At 46.5% G+C, this 27904-nt stretch overlaps 2 non-coding genes across 2 annotated transcripts; both read left to right on the top strand.

Annotated features, from left to right (window-relative positions):
• The first annotated feature begins 20388 nt into the window (after positions 1–20388).
• On the top strand, positions 20389–20462 carry trnan-guu (transfer RNA asparagine (anticodon GUU)). The gene has a single exon. It is a non-coding gene; the product is annotated as a tRNA-Asn (tRNA).
• Positions 20463–22944: 2482 nt separating this feature from the next.
• Positions 22945–23016, top strand: trnae-uuc (transfer RNA glutamic acid (anticodon UUC)). The gene has a single exon. It is a non-coding gene; the product is annotated as a tRNA-Glu (tRNA).
• The last annotated feature ends 4888 nt before the right edge of the window (positions 23017–27904 follow it).

The raw sequence follows: 27904 nt of genomic DNA, 5'->3' as shown, positions 1-27904 counted from the left end.
TTTGCTTTTCAGGCATGGACAAGAAATTTAGTCAGGGCCTGAATATCAGCAGCGTTTGAATCCAGGAGGGGAAATGTTTGTCTGCAGGAAATGATTTCAAATATCAACATGCGAATCCCCGTGAATACACGCAGCCTGCGTGGGAGTACTCAAGGGTTCTAATTGCGGAGAGAACTTAATTTTTCAGCGAAATGTGGACCAGTGTTCTCGCTGTAGACGAGCCCTTCATTGGATCGTTGAATCTGCCGAGTCACAACGACCCCTGCCCCGTGGAAACTCTATGGAAGCAAATTGAATTCCTCAAACTGATTGGAGTGTCATCAGGATTGGGAAGAAGCCAATCGATTGCCGAGAGCTGGAGAGGGGATTCCTTGCAGTGCCAAGGACCTGGGTTCAATCCCACCCTCACAGTGACTGTGTGGAATTTGCACTTTCCTACCCCTCCCCCACCCCCTGTCCGCGAGGGTTTCCTCTGGGTGCTCGGGTTTCCTCCCATGTTCCAAAGATGTGCAGGCTAGAGCGGATTGGATGTTCTAAATTCAGGGATTAGCTGTGGTTATCGGGTGGGTCGGAGGATGGGGTTATGTTCTTCGGAGAGTCAGTGTGGACTTGGTGGGCCAAACGGCCTGTTTCCACAGTGAATTCCCCAACGTGTCTACAGCCTGGCTTCCAGCTCCATCTCTCTGAGCCGAAGGTCCTCCAGTATGTGTATTCCTTCGTTTCCAGCACCCAGAACGTCCCACCTTCTGCAAATCGAAACACAACTCCCACTCTGCCCTCTCCAATGTGTGTTGTGCAACTGCTTAATCATTTTTAGTGGGCCAGCAAAGGCTAATAGCCAAGTTCGGAAACCAGGAGGATGGCCTCAATCGCGACTTTCGGATCATGTCACATGACAGGTAACCCCACTTCACTGTTACGCTCTCTCTCTCTCACGCTCACACACACACACACTCTTACACACTCACACGCTTGTGCGGAGCCTTTCCGATAGACATGCTCTCTCTGAGACACACACTAATACACCCCCCACTCACACCCACGCATACATCTTCGCACATGATTACACTCCATCACGCACACACTTTACCCAGCATGCACACGCACATACACACTCTCTCTCTCATGCATGCACTCACACATTTGGGGTGAATTTGCATTTGCAGGATTATTTTTTTGGAAATAGAACCAGTCTGACTCAAGATTGGGATACAGACAGACTCTCACCTCACAGCTTTCATGCGTTGTTTGATGTGAGGTGTTACCTCCTTTTATAAAACATCAAGTTTCGTGGAGAACGTGACTTAAAAGAAGTTCTGGAATGCACATATTAATGAACCGAAATCTGCAGCCCATTTTAAAAGATGAAAGATTTAACAGCAATCCAGGTTTCTTCAATACGTCATTTATGTTGAATGACACTCTAATGTTTTTGCGATATATTCTGAGTCTTGTGATTCTACACCACAGCTACCTGAAGAAGGAGCAGCACTTCGAAACCTAGTGCTTCGAAATAAACCTGTTAGAATATATCCTAGTTTTTGTGAGATTTTAAAACTTTGTTTCCAGTGAATACAGCCCACACCTCCCACTGTTGCCAGCAAACTTTGCAATTCCAATGAAACAATGAACCTGAAGTCCTGAAAAAATATACAATTTGTAACAATATTAGCTCCTCATTCACTGGTCCTTCTGAGAAATGACATTAGTGCTGGAGGCTGAAAGAAATGAGCAGCTTTAAAACAAAAACCAGTTGGACATCACAGAGTCTCAGCCGGGCAGCAAGTTCAGGTAACCTTTACTGCGACCCTATTTTGTTACAGCTTCAGATTTCCCCAGGATAAAGGCATACAAAAAGTAGTTTTTAAAGAAAACACCTCCAGGTCAAAGTGCACGCACTCCCCCCACCCCACTTTCTTTGTTGGTCAGTTGAGTTGCCCGTTTGTAACTGGATCCCTGGTACAGCCGGGGAAAACATGCAGCTGGGATGACTGAATGAACCCTTTCCCGCAATGGCAGTTTCCTTCACTAAAAAGGACATGAGTGAATCAGATGATGTTTTTCCCCCCTAAAAGTGGTTTCATCCTTAGATTATGAAGCCCAGACGACTGACCGAACTCCAATTCTGCAATCTACCGCAGTGGGATTCGAACCTGAGACGCACCAGTGCTGGGTTGTTTGAAGCACTTGGCCATCGCTCCTTCAATCCCCTTGTGCTGGCACGTGAACTCGATGGTGCCTCCGCAGGTGGGAGGAGCAGGTGAAGCCCTTTTTGAACTTACAGCAGGTGAATGGCCTCTCTCCAGTGTGGACCCACTGGTGGGTCAGCAGTGCAGCTGACTGAGTGAACTCTCCCCTGCACATGGGGCACGTGAATGGCTTCTCTCTGACTGAACCCCTTCCTGCACACTGAGCAGGTGAACGTCCTCACCCCGTTGTGAATGCGTCTGTGGGTTTCCAGCACTGATGGGGAAGGGAATCCTTTCCACAGTCCCCACATTTCCACGGTTTCCCCATTGGGTGGAGCTTTCCTTGTGTTGCTCTGGGTTTGAAATTACAAACAGAGCGGGGACATCGTCTTTCCCACCGCGAGGGGTGTGATTTTAATTCCCCAATCTGAGTAAGTGGTTTGAAGCACTTTTCACAGTCAGCGCACTGAATCTCCCTCACTCAGTATTTCAGTATTCTCCCTGCCACACCAGTGTCCAAAATCTCTCAAGCAGACAAAAGCAAACATTTCTTCAGGACCATGGGGGCAATGGATGACGTATCTGACTCCACCTACTTGTTTTCACTGCAGCTCACAGCTTCTTCACACATCCCAATTAATCTTTCTCATTGTCATGAAACCGGCGTATGGGTGCAATTCCTAATCTGCAGGAATGAGAAACTTTTCACTGTCTCGCGTCAGTAAATGTCCCTGAGAACATCAGAGTCAAGTCACAGCGCTGTCAGAGGAGGGGAAGCTGAAAGAGACCCACATGCTGCTCATGGGCACATTTCACTTTCCCCAACTCACCGCCCCAACCACTGCGGCTCTTGGGAGTGGAAAGGGAACAAACACCAAAACCCGGTGTCAGCTTTGTAAATCTTCAGGAAATAAGAAAACTGTACATCCCTTCGGATCTTCCATCGTGGGTTGACAACGTTGATTTTAAATGGCTGTCCAGTCAGTGTCGATCTGTTTTGGCTGAAAAAATCTTCCTTATCTCATCCCAGCATTTCTTGCCACAGAGAACTGTGCGGCAGAGTTCATGTATATATTTCCTTGTATGGTATTTTGTAAATTACATTCGTTTTCTGGTTGTTTGTATCGGGTATTTCAGGTTCATTAGCCGCTGTTTAAGTGTGTTGGTAAATGTGTGGGCGACAATGATGCTGAGAGGGTTGAGTTGTCCGGACATCATTTCCCAGATGTCTTTATTGTAAAGGAATGTGCTCGGGTTTCTGCCGACGTTGTGTCTACTTGTGTCAGTTTGTTGATGTGCAATTGGCACACTGAGTTTATTGGGTCGGCCAAAATGAGGACTGCAGATGCTGGAAACCAGAGCTTAGATCAGAGTGGTGCTGGAAAAGCACAGCAGGTCAGAAAGCATCCGAGGAGCAGGAAAATCGACGTTTCGGGCAAAAGCCCTTCATCAGGAATAGAGGCAGGACCCCTCCAGGGTGGAGAGATAAATTGGGGGTGGGGTGTGCTGGGCCGAAGGTAGCAAAAAGTACAATAGGTGAATGGGGGTGGGGATGGAGGTGACAGATCAGAGAGGAGGGTGGAGCGGATAGGTGGGGAGGGAGATTGGCAGGTCGGCGAGGTCATGAGGACAGCGCTGAGCTGGAAGGCTAGAATTGAGGTAAGGTGGAGGGAGGGGAAATGAGGAAACTGATGAAGTCCACATTGATGGCCTGGGGTTGAATTTACCCCAAGCGGGAGATGAGACGTTCATCCTCCAGGCATCAGGTGGGGAGGGAGCGGCGATGGAGGAGGCCCAGGACCTGCATGTCCTCGGCAGAGTGGGAGGGGGTTTGAACTGTTGGGCCAGAGGGCGATGGGGTTGATTGGTGCGGGTGTCCTGGAGATGTTCCCTCAAGCGCTGTGAGTTGACTCTGCGAGGAGTCTCTAGTCTCCCCAATGTAGAGGAGACCGCATCGGGAGCAATGGATACAAGAAATGACATTGATGGATCCACAGGTGAAAGCCTTCGAACGACCACGGCCCGGATTCGATTTCCGGGCAGGGAAGAAATTTTCCGTAGAGCTATTAGCCTGTGCTTGCATCTTCCTGGTGGTTTAGTGGTTTGGATTCGGCGCTCTCACTACCGCGGCCCGGGTTCGATTCCCGGTCAGGGAATCTGTTTTCAGGGGGTTTAAAGGCTCCCCGTTCTTCGTAAAGGTTCTGTTCAGTTATTTATTGATCTTCGAAGTTCCTGGGTGCTGCAATGTGTCGTGGCTCGTTGAAATTGTGTCCTGATTCAGATATGTTTGGATGTGTAGGGGTGATTGCTTCTGTAGTTAAGTTCTTGGTTCGCGTGCATTGTTTTCCTGTAGACGCTGTTTTGAATTTACCATTGACTGTTCGCTCCACTGAAAAATCGAGAAATGGCACTTTGTTGTTGTTCTCCTCTTTTGTGAATTTTATGCCAGTAAGGATATTGTTGATGGTGTTGTAGGTTTCCTCTAATTTGTTTCAGTTTTTGATGACAAAAGTGTCATCGCTGTAGCGGACCCAAAGTTTGGGTTGGATCGTTGGAAGGGCTGTTTGTTCGAGTCTCTGCATTATTGCTTCTGCTAGGAATCCTGATGCTGGAGGTTTCGTGCGTATTTCGTTGATTTGTTTGTAGGGCTTGTTATTGAATATGAAGTGGGTGGTAAGGCACAGTTCCACGAGCTTGACAGTGCTATCTTTGCTGATGAAGTTGATGCTGTGTTTGTGTCTTTGGTTCTTCGAGTAGTGTCTTCAGTTTTCTTTGGCCACGTTGATGTTAATGGATGTGAACAGGGCTGTTATGTCAAAGGACAACATTAATCCATCCTGTTCTATCTCAGTGTCTTTGGTGTTCAGGAATTCTTGGATGGAGTAAATGGAGTGGAGTGAATCTTCGACTTGGTGTTTTAGTCTTCAATAGAAGCCTTTGACCAGTGTGTATATTGGTGTTCCAAGTTGTGAGACTATGGTCTAAGGGGGGCTCCTGGTTTGACGGGGAGGAGAACAACAACAAAGTGCCATTCCTTGATGTCACAGTACAGTGAACAGTCAATGCGGAACTTCAAACTGGCATCTACAGAAAAACAACAGACGCAAACCAAGTACTTAACTGCAGAAGCAATCATCCCAACACCCACAAACGAAGCTGCATCAGGACATTATTTCAACGAGCCACTACACACTGCAGCACAGAGAAACTACGAAGAGCACAAGAGAATTACGTAGATAGTGTATTTAAGGAGAACGGGTCCCCAATAAACCCTCTCTGCCGATTTCTCATTGATACTTTCAAGTTGACTCTCAAAAATTCGTTTGACCCTCCATTCTTTCCTATTTGTTTTGTGTGGGTTTTGAAAGCTTTCGCAATCCTCTGACTGAGTATTGGAGTTGGAAGGTTGTGTTGTGGTTGTACAGGACACTTTTTAGACCACTTTTGAAATATTGTGTACAATTCTAGTCTCCCTCCTATCAGACGGATATTGTGAAATTTGAAAGGGTTCTGAAGCACCCAAGGGTCCACAGAGATGAAGAGGCCCTTCTGCTGCCCTGAGTGTGGGAAGGCCTTCAGTGATTCCTCTGCCCTGCTGACGCACCAGTTGGTCCACACCGGGGAAGGCTGTTCTCCGGCCCCAAGTGCGAGATGGCCTTCAGCAGTTCTTCCCACCTGCTGAGACACCAGTGGGTCCACACAGAGGTGAGGCCGTTCTTCTGCCCCGAGTGCAGGAAGGGCTTTGCACTTTCCTCCGACCTGCTGCCCCATTGGTGGGTCCACATGGGGGAGAGGCCGTTCAGTTGCCGAAGTGCAGGAAGGCCTTCATTAATTCCTCAGCCCTGCTGATGCACCAGTCCGTCCACACCGGGGAGATGCCATTCTTCTGGCTGAGTGTGGGAAAGGCTTACCTCGCTCCTCCACACTGCTGAATCACCAGCTGGTCCACACGGGGGGGATGGCGGGTGGAGAGGGGAGGCCTTTCTGCTGCCCTAATTGCAGGAAGGCCTTCAGCAATTCCTCCACCCTGCTGAAGCACCAGTGTGTCCACACGGGGGAGAGGCCCTTCAGCTGGCCCGAGTGTGGGAAGAGGTTCATGTTTTCCTGCAACTTGCGGAAGCACCAGCGGGGGCACCACCGCTCCCAGCAATCAGATCCCACAGGTGACGCTGCCTTTAGTCACCCCCCAAGGACTGAACCTCCTGCCAGTTCTGACAGTGGGTGCAGTGGGAGAGTAGGTGGGCTGTTTTAGTCTTCTGCTGGACTGCAATTGCCTGCCCCACCCCCCACAACTACAACCCCATGGTGGCTCAGGGTTAGCACTGCTGCCTCACGGCACCAGGAACCCAGGAATACTTCCACCCTTGGGGGTCTGTGTGCAAATTACGGAGAGTAGGAAAATGGATCTGAGTGGGTTAGTCTTCGGAGAATCAGTGCAGATGTGTTGGGCTGAAGGACCTGTTTCCACACTGTAGGAGTTCCACCATCATATGAGCTTTGCTTTCATTGGAAACTGCTGCTCATTGAGCCAGGGACTGCACATTGCCAAATGAAATGATCCAGAGAAACGTAAGACTGCAAGACCATCAGAGCAGAAGTTAGGCCATTCGGCCCATCGAGTCTACTCAGCAAACCGTTAGTGACAAAAGTAGTGCAGATGAGATTAGCTACAGTGTGGAAACAGGCCATTTGTCCCAACAAGTCCACATCGACCCTCCGAAGTGTAACCCATCCAGACCCATTTCTCTCTGACTAATGTACCTAACTCTATGGGCAGTTAAGCATGGCCAATCCACATGACCTGAACATCTTTGGACTATGGAAGAAAACAGGACCATCCAGAGAAAACCGACGCAGACACTGGGAGAATATGAAAACTCCTCACAGACAGCCACCCAAGGCTGGAATCAAACCTGGGTCCCCGGCACGGTGAGCCTGCAGTGGTAAACTCTGAGCCACTACATATTGCAACCCGAAGTAGGCAAGCAGGAGGTTGGGAGAATGGAGCAAGCCGGCAGCACCAGGATGTGGAGTAGTCAGCGGTTTGGGTATTAAGCCTTCTTCATGATTGAAACGTTGACTTCTCTGTCAGAAACGATTTACGGGAATGTTGCTGGGGGTTGGAGGGTTTGAGCGACAGGGAGAGGCTGAATAGCCTGGGACTGTTTTCACTGGACCATCAGAGGCAGAGGAGTGACCTAATAGAGGTTACAAAATCATGAGGGGCATGGACAGGTTAATAGACAAGGTATTTTCCCTGGGATGGGGGAGTCCAGTACTAGAGAGCATGGGTGTAGGGTGAGAGGCGAAATATATTAAAGGGACAACTTCTTCATGCAGAGGGTGGTACTTATATGAAATGAGCTGCCAGAGTATATGGGTCAGGTGTTGTCAAATGGGACTAGATTAATATAGGATATCAGGTCAGCATGGACAAGTTGGACCGAAGGGTCTGTTTCCATGCTGTACGTGTCTCTGACTACTGGTCCTGATGTAAGTTTAAAATAGAGTCCAAGTAACTTTGAATAGTTCAATCTTGTTGAGCTCACCTCCTGAAAAGTTTCAGATAAATCCCTCTGAGAGATACTGTTTAAACATGCTGAGTTGGACAAAGTATCCCATCAAGTTCAACACAAACCCAGAGTTGAAGAAGTCAGAAGTCAGAACACCAAGGGGTCCAAAACTGATCACAATATTCCAGGTGCGGCCTCATCAACGTCCTGTATAACGACAACATAACTATATCTAAACTCAATTCCCGAACTGATGAAGGTTAGTGTGCCTAAACCTTTCTTCACTGCCTTGTGTATCGATGTAATCAGAGATATAGGACCTACTTTAAACTGAGCCACAATCCTGCTTCTGGGAGCACAGTGACTAATAGGGAAGGCAAAAGGGAGATTGACCTTTAAATGGAGTATAAAAGTAGGGAAGTTATAGTGGAGGTTTTGATTGAAAGGGCTGTGAAGATTCAACCAGCTGACAGTGGATCTCAATCACATGCAGATCAGACCAGGTTCGGACAGCAGGAAACCAGATAGGTTTTTACAACAAACCACAACGAGGTCATCATTAGACTCTTAATTCCGGATTTATATTGAATTCAGATTCCACCATCTGCCATGGCAGGTTTTGAACACAAGTTCCTAGAACATTACCTGGGTGAATAGTCTGGTGACAATAAAGTCAGTCATCGCCTCCCCTGAACACATTGGCTTATTGTGTTCAGAGGTAATAAAGGAAGAAGAGGTTTTAGCAACTGTTAAGTTGTTGATATTACACAAGGGAACATCAGCACTCTCAGTAATGGCACATACTGAAGTCAGTGTCCTGTATCAGAGGTAAGGGCTCGGGAACCATAAGAAATAGGAACAGGAATATGCCATTCAGCCCGTTGAGCCTGCTTCTCCATTCAGTAGGATTCTGGGTGATCTGGCATTCCCCACATTCACTTTCCTGCCCTTTTCCTGCAACTGTTCATCCCCGACTCTTCACGAATCTATCCATCCTAGTTTTAAAGTGACATAAAGGCTGTCAACAGAGTTACTGGGGTGGGGGTAGGGGGGGGGGGGGATACGGGGGCTCAGGTCGAACTTGGGGACTAAAACAATGGCTTTACACTTCACAACATTTAACTAAGGGAATGTTTATGGTTATGCAATGCTGGAAATTGGGCAGGCGTTCAGATAAAATTATTGGTAAATTATGAATGACAGAGGAGTCGGGAGAGAAGTGGTGTTCAGGTACACTTGGATATCATTAGTACAGATGCCAACACCAGCAGCTACGGTAAAACAAATAAGAACGGAAGACGCTAAAATCATACCCTCCCAGAGGATAGAGTGATGCTGGAGAGGGTCAGGACTGTCATTAACCCTGATCAAGGCTGTCCGCAGGTCGACGAGGGAATGTTCATCCCTGTCACCGTGACAAAGGATGTCAAATATGACCTTGATAATAACTGTTTCAGGGGAAGAAACCAGACTCGAGGGCTTTAAACACAGAATTCTGGAAAAGATGGGAATGGCAAATTCAACAATGTTACATCCAAACCAACACTTCTTTTCCTGCGATAATAATAGAAGTGTTTTGGTTTTTATTTCGAAGATTCTCAGCAACACTGAGTAAGAAGCAACAAAATTAACACAAGAAATACTGCAATTGCTACAATGTGCCTGCTCCCAATAGGGGGCCATCGGTGTGAAATTAACTGTCTACAAGGGGCAATATTGGAAAGGAATTACCCACTTCATAGCTATAAGAGGGGAGACACAGACTGCTTGATACAAACATATAATGGGCGGGAGGAGGCCACTCGGCACTTCGAGCCTGCTGCAGCATTCAATAAGATCATGGCTGATCTGAATTCAACCTCAACTCTACATTCCAACACGTCCCCGACAATCTTTCATCCACTTGGTTATCAAGAACCTATCTACCTCTGCCTTAAAGATTTTGAATCCACTGCCTTTTGAAGAAGACACACAACCCTCAAAAAGAAAAGAAATCCTCCTCATTTTTGTCTTCTACATTTAAAATATGACCCTGTACTTTCAGATATTAAGATAGGGACACATGCTGCATTCAAATAATACCTGTGGTACAGTTAACTATCTCAATGTGCTTCACATGAACATTATGAGAATTCCTTTAAAAATCACAAGACCGGAGCACAGATGAGACAGGTGACAAAATACTTGGTCAAAGGGACAAGTTTAGGGCAATCTTTTAAACAGGTTCAATTTCCCAAACATCAGAGGACAAAGACGTGAACAACAAACACAAAATATCAACGAATGGGAAACAACAGTGTAGTCATAACGTCACAGGATGAGTAATCCAGGGAACATGAGTTCAAATCCCACCACAGCAAGAGGTGAGATGAGAATAATTCAAATCATCAATGGGGAACACAAAATAAGTCTCAATATGGTATCGATGGCACTGACGTCAATTGTCCTAAAAACCCATTTTCACCAATGTCCTTTCAAGAGGGAAACTGCCATCCCTGCATGGTCTGACTTACATGTGACTCCAGACCGACAGCAATGTGGTTGACTCTTAAACTGCCCTCTGAATTGGCAAAAGCAGGACACCTTGCACTTAGGGATGGGTAACAAATATCAGCCTTGTGAAAGTGTCATAACAGAAATTGCTGGAGAAACTCAGCCAGTCTGGCAACACTGGTGGAGAGAGAGAGAGAAAGAAACAAAGACAATATCCTGGCTTGAGTCCAGAACAGTTGTGAGGAAGGGTCACAGCACTTGAAATGCTAACTCTGCTTCTCTCTTCACATGTGCTGCCAGTCCTATTGAGTTTCTCCAGCATTTGATGCATTTTTGTGTTTCAGAACTCCATCATCTGCAGTTCTTCATTACACTGATTTAGGGAAGCTCAAATGCCATAAAAGGGTAGAGCAGAAGCGCTGGAATTACTCAGCAAGACTGGCACCAGTTATGGAGATAAAAACAGTTCATACTTCAGGTCATTGAATGATCTTACATCAGGGACAAACTTTTGGGAAAGCTGCAAGAGTAAAAGGCACTTGTGTAACTTCAACATCTGGGAGAACTCTCTCAGCCTTGGAGGTCAGGCTGACTCAGCATTCTGGTCCTGTTCATTACCTGTTAAATTCTCAGTTTGTTGTTCTTGCTATATTTCTACATGGTTGACACATTCCTATGTTTTAAAATGAAATTACAAACAGACAAGAATTTTCCATGTAAGTAATCATATATTAGAGGGTTTGGAACGTGAATGTAAACTTTTAAACAGAAAGTATTTATTCATGCATGGGGTGTGGGCATCGCTGGCAATGCCAGCATTTATACCCATCCTTAACCACCCTGTGGTTGGTTGGAAAAGTGCATGAAGGTGTCTGAGATTGTCTTGATCAGCACAGCAATCTCAAAGATGGGCGTGCTCAGGAAGAAGTACCCTCCACTCCCACAGCCAAGTCTGCATTCACTTCAATTATAGATGTCATCTAAACTTCCCAGGACAAGGACAGCATGGGATGACAATCAGAATAAAGCTTCCTCTACTCTTCAATTGCAAGTGAAGCTACCTCAACACTGTCCCCAACAAACACTGCCAAGACAGAGACTGCATTGGGTTAGATACAGAGTAAAACTTGCTCTACACTTCCCCATTCATACAGTCCCAGGGGAATGACAGCAAAGGGTGAAAGAAACATTCGCGCTTCTTCCATTCTGACTGACACTTAGTCCGCTCTACACCAATCCTCAAGGAAAATTCAGAACTGAGACTGTTATCTGGTCATGAATTCACACATCCTAATGGGAATGACAGCAACAGAAAATCATGTCGTGACACACAGATAAAACACACACAATGTACAACAAAACTAGACTGTTATTGGGATCAAAGACATTTAAATGACAGGAGACATAGTCCCTGCAGTGATCCAAATGTGAGCTGAACAAATTTCACACTTGAACAATACTCTATGAGAATGCAATGTCCACCTCACTGCTGTCTATTCAGTTCCTCTGCTCTCGTTCAGGGCTGAGTTGCGGCTGACCACATTGTGGCGTGGGGGTCAAGAGGTTGGACAGTTAAGGTCAACTTGGATTGAGGGCATCCTTTGTCATGCCAGTGAGGCCGAGGGTCGCTCATTTACTCAACTTATAATCGGGGACAAGGGGATGTCAGGCTGGGCTTGTATCAATTTGAGTTTAGAAGAAACAGATGATCCGATGGAGCTGTATAACATCTGGAGAGGACTTAATGTAAATGCAATTTCAACTCAATTCTAGCCAGAGACTAGTCTCTCATTTAAGATAGGAAAGTTTTGTTTTTCTCACAAGTGTTCTCGAGTCTTTGAAATTCACTTCTTTAGAGAGCAGCACGTGGTGTTGGGTAACGAACATGGTCTGGGTGGGACGGTCAGTCAATGTTGACTCGATGGGCTGAAGGGCCTACTTGCACGCAATTGGCCTATATCAATCAATAGTATGCACTTGCTTTATGGTTACCGACATCAAATTACATGAGTGGTTTTGGTTATTTCATCTCTTATTATCGTATTCAACCAACTACAGCATCTAGAAACTTGCTCAATTACAATATCCAATATCTGCTGAGTACTTTTTCTTTTTGTCACGACCAATATCTTGAACTCTGACGTGTGACCTCTTCATTACTGTCAAAGTTCCTGATTTATCCCGACATAGTCATGGTTTTACTTTGTCGAATGTCTTCCTGGCATTTGCAGTTAAGACCCTATATTCTGCCCTTGTCAACATTTGCCCTTACAGTTCTCTACTAAGGATTTCATGAAAAAGCTCAGAGTGTGGTGAGACTGCGGAACTCACTACCATAGTGAATAGTTGGGGTGGAAGACACTACAACTAAAGGTAAGCAACCCAATACAAATGAATGTCACTGTCACCAGATTCACAACACAGTGAAATTAAAACATGCAATGTCCCTCAATTTCTCAACTGTCCCGAACCAGACTTGATGAAGAACAGATCTTGCACATCAACATTATAATTTAAACAACAACCAAATTATAAATATGGCAAATTTTCTAGGGCAAAGTTAAAGAAGATAATCTAATTAATAGCAATGATTTAAACCCTTTGATCAAGCCCCCCACCATCTCAGAGACAGAGACTTAAGCGGCAAATTAAGAAAGAATTTATTTTTAAACTTACCAATTCAAGCAAACAGTTTCCAACAATGGATTGCCAAGCCTTTGTGCAATCTTTGGACTATGACTGTTTCACAGACACGTAATTGTAAATCTAATTTAAAAGTCACTGCCGAAGGTGAATAGACACCCCAGTATTCAGCCATTTCTTACAGGCTGGGAGTCATTCCCAGAAAGAGCCAACAATTCTTTAACTGGACAGCTCCTGGTCTCAACGAGCAGCAGTGCCCAATGGAAGCAAAGTTGCAGGGGTGGGGGAGCATGACGGCATAAAACAAAAAAAAACCGACCGACTCTCCCACTATGAGCACTGTCAGAATGTGCAGGGGTTCAGTCCTTTCAGTGACCCACAGCAGCTTCACCAGCAGAATCAGATTGTTGGGAGCACTGGTGTGCCTGCTGGTGCTTCTGCAAGGTGCAGAATGATGAGAACCTCCGCTTCCACTCGGGGCAGGTGAACGGCCTCTCCCCGGTATGGCCCCACCTGTGCCTCAGCAGGTGGGAGGAATTGCTGAAGGCCTTCCCGCACTCTGGGCAGGGGTAGGGCCTCTCCCCCGGATGGACCCGATGGTGGGATGCCTGGGTAAAGCCCTTCCCACACTTGAGGCAGGAGAACGGGTTCTCCCCGGTGTGGACCCGCTGGTGCCTCAGCAGGGCAGAGGTATCATTGAAGGCCTTCCCGTACTTGGAGCAGCTGAAGGGCTTCTCTAATATGTGGACCCCGAGGTGGATCAGTCGGACGGAGGAAGAGCTGAAGGCCTTCCCGCATTCGGGGCAGGAGAATGGCCTCTCGCCTGTGTGGACCCCCTGGAGCCTCTGCAGTACAGAGAAATTGCTGAAGATCTTCCCGCACTCAGGACAGGAGAACAGTCTCACCCCGGTGTTACTGCGCCCATGAGTCTCCAGGTCAGATTGGAAACGGAAGCCTTTCCCACAGTCGCCACATTTTCAATGTTTCTCCACGGGACGGGATTCCTTGGGTTTCTCCATGACCGAAGCTTCAGCTGCACACAAACGAGTGTACAGCACCTCCCTGCCGTGAATTCCTTTTCCCAGTCTGTATAACGTTTACTGGCTCCAGAATCAGAGTGCTGCAATAGTCGGGTCTCTCATCCAGTCTCACTGATGCTGAAAACGTACTGAAAGAGGAACCAAAAAGCTTGGTTCCTTCTCACAGAATCATAGTCGAAAATTGTTATAGTCCCGATGGATTCAGTGACTGCCAGACATTGACGTGAAATTGAGGACTGCAAATGCTGTAGAATCAGAGTCAAAGCACAGCCGATCAGGCAGCATCTGAGGAGCAGCAGAGTCAATGTTTCAGGCAAAGCTCTTCATCTATTGATATTGAAACGTCCATCTTCAGATCTACAAATAATCTGTAAAAAGAGATTACAAAAGTCATTAATGTCAGTTCAGGTTAGAAATTCAAAACAAGCAATTCTACTTTCTGCAAAACATTCTTTTCTTTTTCCACAAAATTGAAAGCACCATCCCACCCCCTCTCACCCCTCTATTCTCACTCCGCTCAAACTAATCCTCCCGACGGAACTGATTCAGGATCTTACAGAGACCGAAAAGTGAAAACATCAAGACAGACACCTCTGAATTTTGGATACCTCCACCTGAAAGTTAGTATCTTTCACGACATCTAGGAGTGAGTAAGTCTGATTTTGGGAAGCAAAAAAAAGTGTTAATTCAAGAAGAACCTTCAATGCAGCTTCTTGAGAAACAACCAGACACGAAATGGTTAACATCTGGGGAGGTGGAAGTGGGGAGATGGAGGAAATGAGATATCAAGGCATTGACACCGACACCAGACAGAAACTGAACACACAGACATGGCAAACTTTACGGGCAAGCCAGAGTCATAGAGATACACAGCACAGAAACAGGTCCTTCAGTCCAACTCATCCGTGCCGACCAGACAGCCTAAATTAATCTCGTCTCATTTAGCAGCACTTGGCCATATCCCTCTGAAATCTTCCTATTCATATATCCGTCCAGATGCCTTTTAAATGTTATAATTGGACCTACATCCATCACTTCCTCCGGCAGATAATTCCTTACACTTGCCTCCCTCACCTCAAACATATTATCCTCCTGTTCTGGAGTTCTCCCATCCCAGGGAAATGACCTTGTCTATTTACCCTGTCTATGCCTCTCATGATTCTATAAACGTCTGTAAGATTACCCCTTAGCCTCTGGTACACCGGGGAAAACAGCTGAAGCAATGCACTGCGTTTCCTTTTAGCTTCACACTCACAAAACCTTACTCCCGTGTAAAACATTGTTTCCCTCCCCCACACTGTCCATGGGAAAAGCCAAGACTGCTGAGACTCTGGAGTTGGGGGAATGCCACGTAGAATTCCTGCAATGTGGAAACACGCCATTCAGCCCAACAAGTCCACACCGACCATCCAAAGCGTAACTCATATGGACACATTCCCCTATCCCATTCCACTACACTTCCTGCACACTATGGGCCCATTTAGTATGTCCACTTCTCCCGAAACTGCACACCTTTAGATGTTGGAGGAAACCAGAGCACCCGGAGGAAACCCAGCAGACACGGCAGGGAGAATGTGCAAACTCCACACAGAGAGTCGCCCCAAGGCTGGAATCGAAAGTAGATCCCTGGCGCTGCAAGGCAGCAGTGCGAACCACTGATCAATCGTGCTGCCCATTTGTGCAGAAAGAGGTGGGGGTTTGGAACTTTGTTAATTGTACCACACAGTGGATTGTTGTGTAAGGTTAAATCTCACGGCATCCAGGGAGAGCTAACCAACTGGGCACAAAATTTAGAAGCGCGTTGTTGGAGATGCTGGAATCCTTCCTGAAAACAACAAATGCCGGAGATCACAGTGGGTCAGGCAGCGCTGTGCTACTCTATGACTGGACAGTGTGGATGTGGAGATGATGTTTCCACTAGGAGAAGAGTTGAGGATGCCAAGTCATTGAGGGCATTTAAGACAGATAGGTTCTTGATTAATAAGGGGTCAAGGGTTATGAGGAGAGGGCAGCAGAATGGGATAGAGAAACATATCAGCCATGATCGACTGGTGGAGCAGACTCGATGGGCCAAATGGCCTCATCCTGCTCCTGTGTATTGTGGTCTTAAAGCTGGGCAGATGACTTAAGGGGTTCTCACAAACTATTTCAGAATCCTGAAGAGGGGTTGTTGGTCTCGAAACTTTAACTCTGCTTTCTCTCCACAGATGCTTCCAGTCCTGCTGAGTTTTTCCAGTGTTCTCAGTTTTTGTTTCAGATTTCCAGCATCCACAGTTCTTTGTCTTAATTATCAAATTCATTTCTTGCCCTTCCCAAGTGTCTGGAACTTCATCTCCCTGATCTACAAACTGTTCACTTACCCTAGAAATGACCAAACCTCCTTATCAAAGTAGATCCCTTTGTTGCAAAATGATTGTTCAATTCTGTGACCAAAATTATTGCATTCGTAATTACTTACACCAGGGACTCACAATATCTCAGGCCAGAACACAGCTAGATTGTTTCAGACAGTACATTTATGTGATTTCATACAATTCCCTATTCCCAAATTTACCAGCGTGTTGCAGGGAATGGAGGGTTTGAGTTAAGAAGAAGTTTGGACATTTTTCCAATGGAGCCGAGGAGGTTGACAGTTAACCTTATAGAGATTTTTAAAATCAGAAGGGGTATAGATAAGGTGTCATTCCCAGGAGGCTCAGAATATTTTATTGCTCCAGAAGGTGTAAAAGGGGGTCAAAGCTTCAACAGAAATCGAGCAGAGCTGAGAACAGATAATATTTAACCCTGTGGGAACAGGGAGATTAGAGGACAGAGAAATCAGGACCTGAAATCCGAGCTTACACCAGACTACCATGTTATCAGTGCTTTGATTAGCAGTGCGCACCCTCTACCTTTACTGAGCCTCTCACTCGACTTGAATGCCACGTATCCCCTCGATATTCCGGATCCAATCCTTGTCATTCTGAAGCCATATCTCTGTAAGGAGTCTCTGATCATAATTATTCTCTACAATGTGTGCAGTCAATTAATTCGCTTTTGTTACAATGCAGCACACATTCACATACTGAGCTTTTAGTCTTATTTTTTGTGATGGTTAGAATCCAGTTTTGATTGCTCGTACATTTGTTCTTCTTGTCCCTTTCTATCATTCTCTGGTGTTTGGTTTCCACATCACTGCATTGCTCACTGGCCTTGATTTGAATTGGCCGTGCTAAATTGCCCAGTGTCCAGGGATGTGCAGGTTAGGTGGGTTGGCCATGGGAAACGCAGGGTTATCGTTTCAAAGTAATAGAAGGAGTAGGCCATTTGGCCCATCGACCCTGCTCCGCCATTCATTAAAATCATGGCGGATCGATCAATCGTCTCAGCTCCTCCTAATTGCATTATCCCAACTTCCCTGAATTCCCTTACCACGCAAAAAAAAACCCATCCAACAGTGTCTTAATGAAGCTGCCTCTACTGCTTCCTTGAGCACAGAATTCCATTAATTGACCATTAACCACATAGGTCCTGCCCTGAGTTGCCTCATCAAAATGCAACAGCTCATATTTGTCTAAATTAAACTCCATCCACTACTCCTTGGCTCATCGGCTCATCTGATCAATTATAATTTATATTAAACTTTCTTTCCTACCTTATTCCCTAAAAGATGAAAATCTCCATCCCAAACTCTCGCCCTCCATTCTCACTTTGTTAAATCTCATCACGGATGTCCTCATCCTGAAGGGTTTGGTTCATGCTGATTAACAGGCCCACATTCAAGGGGGATCTAACTGAAACGTACAGAACATTGAACGGCCTGGACAGAGTGGACATTGGGAAGATGATTCATTGGGAGGAGAGACTAATACCCATGGGCATAGCCTAAACATAAAGGGAGAATGGAGATTAGGAGCAATTTCTTTAGCCAGAGAGTCGTGAATCTATGGAATTCATTGTCACAGAAAACTGTGGAGGCCAAGTCACTGAGTATGTTGAACATTGAGATAGAGAGGTACAGCACAGAAACAGACTGTTTGGTCCAACTTGTCCATGCCGACCAACTATCCCAAACCAATCTAGTCCCACCTGACAGCACACGGCCCCATATCCCTCCAAACCATTCCTATTCATACACCGACCCAAATGCCTTTTAAATGTTGCAATCGAACTAGCCTTCAACACTTCCTCTGGCAGATCATTCAATAAACGTACCATCCTCTGCGTGAAAAAGTTGCCCCTTCGGTCTCTTTTGTATCTTTCCCCTCTAACACGAAACCCATGCCCTCTAGGTCTGGACTCACCCACCCCAGGAAAAGACTTTGTCTATTAATCCTATCCATGCCCCTCATGATTTTATACACGTACAGTTACAACGTTTAAAAGACATTTGGATAAGTACATGAATACGAAAGTTTCGAAGGTTTATGGGCCAAACACTGGTAGGTGGGCCGAGTTTAGTTTGAGAATATAGTCAGCATGGACTAGTTGGATGAAGGGTCTGTTCAGTGCTGTCAGACTCTGTGAATGACCTGTATTAGTCTTAAAACCATTTTCTTACCTCCCCCGATAAGCATCCACTTCTTTGTTGTTCAAAACTCAGATGAACTTCGCCTTGAATATGTTCAATGACCCCACTTCTGAACTCAATTCCTCTTCGTAATTTACCACTTGCCTCGCTCATTGCCTGCTGCATCTGCCCGACAACTGGTATTGACTGGTGTGGAGGGACTCTGAGACCCCTCTATACATCCATACATCATTCCTGATGAAGGGCCTGTGCCCGAAACGTTCCCTATCCTGCTCCTCAGATGCTGCCTGACCTGTTGTGCTTTTCCAGTGCCACATTTTTCGACTTTCACCTCTAGTCCTCACTTTCTCCACATTCCAATATGTCACCATTTCAACAATGCACTGCTTTTTTTTTTAAACAGCAAAGGCTATAACTTCACATTGCGGCACTGCACTTGCCATGTGTTTGCCAATTGAGACACAGGCCTGGACCAACTTCGGGAAGAGGCAAATGACTGAGTTCTGAACAAAAACCGTAGCACACTCAAAACGTCGGCTCTGTTTACCTTTCCACTGATGCTACTCGACCCGTTGGCTTTCTGCAGTATTCGCTGTGTTTGTTTGACACAAATGCTGCTTTCCATTAAAGAACTGCAATCCCTGTCCTCTGGTAACTGACCCTAGTCAGTGGCAATAGGTTCTTCTGATCATTAAGGTAAAAACAATGACTGCAGATGCTGAAAACTAAATACTGGATTAGTGGTGCTGGAAGAGCACAGCAGTTCAGGCAGCATCCAACGAGCAGCGATATCGACATTTCGGGCAAAAGCCCTTCATCAGGAATAAAGGCAGTGAGCCTGAAGCATGGAGAGATAAGCTAGTGGAGGGTGGGGGTGGGGAGAGAGTAGCATAGAGTACAATGGGTGAGTGGGGGAGGAGATGAAGTGATAGGTCAAGGAGGAGAGGGTGGAGTGGATAGGTGGAAAAGAAGATAGGCAGGTCGGACAAGTCAAGGAGACAGTAACTGAGCTGGAAGTTTGGAACTAGGCAAATGTGGCTGTGGTACCGAGTTTGTTTCATAACATGGTTGAAGAGCTTCAGAGCAGAGGAAATGACCTGGGAGTTGCAGTGGGAGAGGGACTCCCTGAGATTCTTGTAGAGAGAGGAGGAAAACTTCTTCAAGGCAGGCATCCTTGCAAGAGGATTCGCAGTAGGGTTAAAATCAACAAGGTGAAAACAATGACTGCAGATGCTGAAAACCAAATACTGGATTAGTGGTGCTGGAAGAGCACAGCAGTTCAGGCAGCATCCAACGAGCAGCGAAAACACCACGTCTTCTCCCATCATTGACAAGAACCCCTGGAAATCTCCAGTTAACCTTCTTTGCTCCAAAGAGAACATTCCCAAACTTGGGAATGTCTCCACAAAATGAAAATTGCTCATCCCTGGACATGATGCATGTGTTACAACGGGGAAGAGGTTTTGGCAAAATATTGTCAGTTAGCAGGTGGAAAAATGTTCAGGAAGTAAAACACAAATCCCAGTCTCCAGCTTTGTGAATCTTTAGAAACTCTTTGGGAAGTGGAATTAGAGGAGAATGAAGGATGAACTGACGGACTGAGCAGAGACAGTCCAGACACCGTCCCCTTGTTTAAGAGGCTGATTGACTCTGATATTCTCGGGACATGAACTGACCCGAGACATTGAAAGAATTCTCTGCACATCAGGAATTCAAACCCATTCTCGGCTCGGGGCCAATGAGAAAATTCGGGAAAAGGCAAAACACTGAAAGGCTCGGAGGGCGATGGCCCCGGTGTAGGAGAGCTCGTTCGTCGTGACATGGATGTGCCTGCAGATGGTGGGATCAGGCTGTCCCCATGTCTCCACAATGAATGTCCAAGGCTTTATTATGGAAAAGTAAAACTGATAGAAGACAATGGTAATTTTGGGCGGGGCGGGTTGAATTATGAATTGAATAGTAGGTTCCTCAAAGACACTGTGGGCCTGGCGCTCGGGTCTGTCTCTGTGGCGCAATTGGTCAGCGCGTTCGGCTGTTTACCGAAAGGTTGGTGGTTCGAGACCACCCAGGGACGGTGTGTTTCTTGTTCTCGCTCCTACCGCTTTCTTGGCTGCGAACGTGCACGTTCTTAATGGTTTCAGGAAAATGTTTCCCAAACGGAAATCTTTTCCACTGAGGCAGCACAAAGGGGTTTCTGAATTGATTGAATTTCTAACGTAAAGGACTGCGGATGCTGAGAATCCGAGACAGAAAGCGAAACTGCTGGAAAAACTCAGCAGGTTTGGCTGTACCTGGATGAGGAAAAAAACGAGTTCTGAAATATTGTCTCTGATTCTCTTTCCACAGATGCTGCCTGACCTCCTGAGTTGATCCTGCAATTTCTGTTTTTGACTGAACGTCCATTTCATCTTTCGGGATGAAACACTCAGACTCGCCATTTGCAGATATTTAACCCTTTTGAAACCTGTGAAGTGATTGGATTCAAACAAACTCTGCAATGATTTACTCTTTCGCAGCTCCACAGGCAGACAGACCTGGGAAATGAAGCTGTCAGTGTGGTTCTGTATTGGTGGGCCGAGTGGTGAATGCGATGGAGATGAAATCCATTGCGGTTCCCCCACGCAGGTATGAACCCTGCCGACTACAGTTGAGAAACGACATCAAAAGAAAAGGGAGATTGCTCCACGGTTTTTTTTTTAAATGCAGTCAGTGGACGGGTTGAAATATTTCAATCACATTGGGACTGGTCGGGAATCTGTAGCCCACTGCCTGTCAGGGTGGAACAAGCAGATACCCACAGAGCTGCTATTGAGGCGATGAGCCAAGTGTTTTGAAATGAGACGAGAACAGTGAGGGGCGTGAAGTCGTGATCGAAGTTAAGCAGGCACCTGAGGACAAAGGTGTTTGATTTGCCAATGAAAGATACTGCTTCACAAAGTTGGGCCTATGGAAGGGAATCTGTGATTTAGATTATCTTTGGTTGTTCACATTGTGAATGTTCCCATTGCTGCGCATGTCCGTGTCAACGTCAGAACTCTGCAGCATGGCGGTTTCTGGTACGCTCAGTGCCAGGGGCGCAATGGATGACGCATCTGACTCCACCTACCTGTTTGAAATGCAGCTCACAGCTTCTTCACACACCCCAATTAATCTTTCTCATTGTCCTGAAGCCGGCATACGGTTTGAATTCCTGATCTGCGCGAATGAGAATCCTTTCACTGTCTCGCGTCAGTAAATGTCCCTGAGAACATCAGAGTCAATTCACAGCGCTGTCAGAGGAGGGGAAGCTGAAATAGCCCCACACGCTGCTCACGGGCACATTTCACTTTCCCCAACACACCGCCCCAACCACTGCGGCTCTTGGGAGTGGAAAGGGAACAAGCACCAAAACCCAGTCTCACCTTTGTAAATCTTCAGGAAATAAGAAAACTGTCCATCCCTTCGGATCTTCCATCCTGGGCTGACAGCCTTGATTTTAAATGGCTGTCCAGTCAGTGCCGATTCGTTTTGGCTGAAAAAAATCTTCCTTATCTCATCCCAGCATTTCTTGCCACAGAGACCTGTGTGGCAGAGTTCATGTATATATTTCCTTGTATGGTATTTTATAAATAACATTCGTTTGCTGGTTGTTTGTATCGGGTATTTCAGGTTCATTAGCCGCTGTTTGAGTGTGTTGGGAGGTTTGTGGGCTACCATGATGCTGAGAGGGTTGAGTTGTCTGGACATCATTTCCCAGATGTCTTTAATGTAAAGTAATGTGCTAGGGTTTCTGTAGACGTTGTGTCTACTTGTGTCAGTTTGTTGATGTGAAATCGGCACACTGCGTTTATTGGTTAGGCAAAAGTGGGGACTGTAGATGCTGGAAACCAGAGTTTAGATCAGAGTGGTGCTGGAAAAGCACAGCAGGTCAGACAGCTTCCGAGGAGCAGGAAAATCGACGTTTCGGGCAAAAGCCCTTCATCAGGAACAGAGGCAGGACGCTTCCAGGGGTGGTGAGATTAATTGGGGGGTGCTGGGCCGAAGGTAGCAAAGAGTACAATAGGTGAATGGGGTTGAGGACGTAGGTGACAGGTCAGAGAGGAGGGTGGAGTGGATAGGTGGGAAGGGAGATTGACAGGTCCTGAGGACAGCGCTCAGTTGGAAGGTTGGAACTCAGGTAAGGTGGGGGGGAGGGGAAATGAGGAAACTGGTGCAGTCCACATCGATGTCCTGGGGTTGAATGTATCCGAGGCAGAAGTTGGTGCGTTCTTACCCCAGACATCGGGTGGGGAGGGAGGGACGATGGAGGAGGCCCAGGTCCTGCATGTCCCTGGCAGAGTGGGAGGGGAGGTTGAAATGTTGGGCCACAGGGCGACGGGTGTCCTGGAGACGTTCCCTCAAACGCTGTGACTTGACTCTGCGACGGGGCTCCAGTCTCCCCAATGTCGAGGAGACCGCATCGGGAGCAATGGATACAAGAAACAACTTTGGTGGAAGCCTTCTAAATACCGTGACCCGGGTTCGATTTCCGGGCAGGGAAGCAGTTTTCAGTAGGGCTGTAAAACTTCGCTGTCGTCTCCCTGGTGGTCTAGTGGTTAGGATTCGGCGCTTTCACCGCTGCGGCCCGGCTTCGATTCCCGGTCAGGGAAGCAATTTGCAGTGTGCTTTTTTTGGCTGCTCATTCTCCTTAAAGTTGTAGAGTTACTTATTGGTCTTCGTAGTCACTGGGTGCTGCACTGTGTTGTGGTTCGTTGAAACAGTGTCCTCGTTCAGATTTGTTTGTATGTGCAGGAATGATTACTTCTGTAGCTAAGTACTTGGTTCGCGTGTGTGGCTTTCCTGCAGAGGCTGTTTTGAATTTATCATTGACTGTTCGCTCTACTGTGACATCTAGAAATGGCACTTTGTTGTTGTTCTCCTCTTTTGTTAATTTTATGCCAGGAAGGAGATTGTTGATGGTGTTGTAGGTTTCCTCTAATTTGTTTCATTTTTTGATGACAGAAGTGTTTCATGGGCGTTTCGTTGATTTGTTTGTAGGGCTTGTTACTGAATATAAAGTGGGTGATAAGGCACAGTTCCACGAAGTTGACAGTGTTATCTTTGCTGCTGAAGTTGGTTCTGTGTTTTTGTCTTTAGTTCTTCGAGTAGTATCTTCAGTTTTCTTTGGCCACGTTGATGTTAATGGATGTGAACAGGGCTGTTATGTCAAAGGACAACATTATTCCATCCTCTTCTATCTTCGTGTCTTTGGTGTTCAGGAATTCTTGGATGGAGTAAATGGAGTGGCATGAATCTTCGACTTGGTGTTTTAGTCCTCAGTGGAGACCTTTGACTAGTCTGTATATTGGTGTTCCAGGTAGTGAGACTATGGCCTGAGGGGGGCTCCTAGTTTGAAAAAGAGGAGAACAACAATAAACAGCATTCTTCGATGTCACAGTAGAGCGAACAGTCAACGGGGAACTTCAAACTAGCATCTACAGAAAAACAACACACACAAACCAAATACTTAACCACAGAAGCAATCATCCCAACACCCACAAACGAAGCTGCATCAGGACATTATTTCAACGAGCCACGACACACTGCAGCACAGAGAAACTACGAACACCACAAGAGAAAAACGTAGATAAGCTTATCTCTCCATGCTTCAGGCTCACTGCCTTTATTCCTGACGAAGGGCTTTTGCCCGAAACGTCGATTTCGAAGCTGCTTGGATGCTGCCTGAATTGGAGTTGCGAAGTTATGTTGTGGCTGTACAGGACATTTGTGAGACCACTTTTAGAATATTGTGTGCAATTCTGGTGTCCCTCCAATCAGAAGGATATTGTGAAATTTGAAAGGGTTCTGAAGCACCAATGGGTCCACAGAGGGGAAGAGGCCCTTCTGCTGCCCTGAATGTGGGAAGGCCTTCAGTGACTCCTCTGCCCTGCTGACGGACCAGTTGGCCCACACCGTGGAAGGCTGTTCTCCGGCCCCAAGTGCGAGATGGCCTTCAGCAGTTCTTCCCATCTGTTGAGACACCAGTGGGTCCACACTGAGAGGCCGTTCTTCTGCCCCAACTGCAGGAGGGGCATTGCTCTTTCCTCCGATGTACTGGCCCATGGGTGTGTCCAAATGGTCGAGAGGTCGCTCAGTTGCCCTATGTGCAGGAAGGCCTTCAGCAATTCCTCGGCCCTGCTGAGGCACCAGTCTATCCACACCGGGGAGAAGCCATTCTCCTGCCCCGAATGTGGGAAGGTCTTTACCTGCTCATCCACACTGCTGAATCACCAGCTGGACCACACGGGCGTGTTGGGGGGGGGGGGGGGGGGGGGGGAACAGTGGCGGAGGAGGGGAGGCCATTCTGCTGCCCTAAGTGTGGGAAAGCCTTCAGCAATTCCTTTGCCCTACTGAAGCACCAATGTGCCCACACCTGGGAGATGCCCTCCAGCTGGACCGAGTGTGGGAAGAGGTTCATGTTTTCCTACAACTTGCGGAAGCACTAGCGGGGGCACCAGCGCTCCCAGCAATCAGATCCGACTAGTGATGATGCCTTCAGTCACCTCCCAGGTCTGAACCTCCTGCCATTTCTGACAGTGGGTGCAGTGGGAGAGTCGGTGGGCTGTTTTAGTCTTCTGCTGGACTGCAATTGCCTTCCCGACACCCCAACATCACAACTCCATGGTGGCTCAGGTTTAGCACTGCTGCCTCATGGCACCAGGAACTCAGGAATAATTCCACCCTTGGGAGTCTGTGTGGAAGTTATGGAGGATAGGATAATGGATCTGAGTGGGTTAGTTTTCCGAAGATCAGTGCAGATCTGTTTGGCTGAAGGACCTATTTCCAAATTGTGGGGGTTCTATGATTCTATGAGCTTTGCCTTCAGTGGACAGTGTTGCTCATTGAGCCCGGGACTGCACATTGCCAATGAAATGATCCAGAGAAACCTAAGACCGCAAGACCATCGGAGAAGAAGTTTGGCCTACTCTGCCATTCGTTAGTAACAAATGTATTGGATGAGATTAGCTACAGTGTGGAAACAGGCCATTTGTCCCAACAAGTCCACACCGACCCTCCGAAGTGTAACCCATCCAGACCCATTTCCCTCTGACTAATGTACCTACCTCTATGGGCAATTAAGCATGGCCCATCCACATGACCTGCACATCTTTGGTTTATGGAAGAAAACAGGATCACCCAGAGAAAACTCACTCAGACATTGGGGGAAAGTGCAAATTCCTCACAGACAGCCACCCATGGCTGGAATCAAATCTGGGTCCCTGGCGCTGTGAGGCTGCAGTGGTAATCACTGAGCCACGACATATTGCAACCCGAAGTTGGCAAGCCGGGGGTTGGGAGAATACAGCAAGCCAGGTAGCACCAGGATGTGGAGTAGTCAGCGTTTTGGGTATTAACCCTTCTTCATGACTGAAAGAGTGACTTATCTATGAGAAAAGATTTACATGAATGTTGCTGGGGGTTGGAGGGTTTCAGCTGCAGGGAGCGGCTGAATAGCGTGGGGTTGTTTTCACTGGAGCATCGGAGGCAGAGAAGGTACCTAATACCGGTTATACAATCATGAGGGGCATTGACAGTGTAATAGACAATGTCCTTTCCTTGGGTAGGGGAGTCCAGAACTAGAGGGCACAAGTTTAGGGTAAGAGGCGAAATATATTAAAGGGACAACTTCTTCAATCAGAGTGTGGTACTTATATGAAATGAGCTGCCAGAGTATATCGGTCAGGTGCTGTCAAATGGGAGTAGATAAATCTGTCAAATGGGAGTAGATTAATATAGGATATCAGGTCAGCATGGACAAGTTGGACCGAAGGGTCTGTTTCCATGCTGTACGTGTCTCTGACTACTGGTCCTGATGTAAGTTTAAAACAGAGTCCAAGTAACTTTGAATAGTTCAATCTTGTTGAGCTCACCTCCTGAAAAGTTTCAGATGAATCCCTCTGAGAGATACTGTTTAATCATGCTGAGTTGGACAAAGTATCCCATCAAGTTCAACACAAACCCAGAGATGAAGAAGTCAGAAGTCAGAACACCAAGGGGACCAAAACTGATCACAATATTCCAGGTGCAGCCTCATCAACGTCCTGTATAACGACAACATAACTTGCCAACATCTGTACTCAGTTCCCTAACTGATGAAGGCCAGTGTGCTGAAACCTTTCTTCACTGCCTTATGTACCGATGTAAACAGAGATATAGGACCTACTTTAAACTGATCCATGGTCCAGCTGCTGGGAGCACAGAAGTAGAGAATTGCTGCGTGAGTGTGCTGGGTAGATAACCCAGAGGTCGATGGGTAAAAACTATGTGATTCTATTGCTCAATATCTCTGTAAGCTACTTTCATATACAAAGGTTCTCTGTTCTGCATCTTGCCTTTGCATCTGCTTCCCAAAGCTTCTTCAGTGGAGGCGTGGCCGCTGGAGCCCAGGAGTTCAACAACCCCCCAGCGCTGGAGGAAGGTCCAAGCTCCAAGAAGCGCGGGGTACGGCTGGAAGCTGGATTTGCTCAATGCTTGTATTTTTAACTCATTTAAATGGTACCTCCTGTAAGGGGCTATGGTTTACATTAAAACCGAAGGATCATATCAGAGTGTTTATATTTAGCAGTGGTGGTTGGTAAAATGCACACTCTGGGGGAGCACTTTCTATGATGCTGCATTTCTTGCCTTCTGCCCTTCTCCCATTTCTTATCTCCCATCTTGATTTTATAGTTTTTTGGTCAAATTTAATTTCAGATTAATCAGACTTGCGATTCACTGTGTGCTATTAATTTGTTTGTTCGAATAGTTCAAGTCAAAATTAATGCTGTAATTTAATTTCAGATGTCAGAGTTTGACATTGAATGTGCAGGTGTGAATACCCGTAAGTTGTGAAAATAAATCAAGAACTTGTGGTTTTTAACAAAAAGAGCAGTTCACTCATATTCATGGCATCGTCTCATTTGGGAGTGATGATTCAAATCTGACCAACAAACCGTTTCATGCAGTCGTCCAATTGAATAAAAATTTTCTTTAATTTAATAAAAGAAAATAATTCTGGCAGGCTAAGACTTTTGCAATGTATTAATAAGATTATGTCCATTGCTCGCAATATGGTCTCAACCACATTGGGGAAACTGGATGCCAACTAACCGAATATTTCAGGGAACAACTCTTGGACTCTAATTCTAACCGACACACCGCCCTGTGGCTAAACACTTTATCCCACCCTCCTCTAGCTTATCTCTCCACGCTTCAGGCTCACTGCCTTATTCCTGATGAAGGGCTTTTGCCCAAAACGTCGATTTCACTGCTCGTTGGATGCTGCCTGAACTGCTGTGCTCTTCCAGCACCACTCTTTCAGTATTTGGTTTTCAGCATCTGCAGTCATTGTTTTTACCACTTTAAGTCCCCCTCCCATCCCACCAAGGACATGCAAGTCCTGGGCCTCCTCCACTGCCAACCTCTTGCTACCCGACACTTGTAGGAAAAACACCTCAACTTCTGCTTTAGGACCCTCCAACCACATGGTATCAATGCAGTTTTCATCAGTTTCCTTAT

Source organism: Chiloscyllium punctatum, chromosome 36 (genome assembly GCF_047496795.1).
Source record: "Chiloscyllium punctatum isolate Juve2018m chromosome 36, sChiPun1.3, whole genome shotgun sequence".
Classification (NCBI taxonomy): Eukaryota; Metazoa; Chordata; class Chondrichthyes; order Orectolobiformes; family Hemiscylliidae; genus Chiloscyllium; species Chiloscyllium punctatum.
The sequence above is the reverse complement of the archived record's forward strand: the minus strand, read 5'-3'. Positions and strand labels throughout refer to the sequence as shown.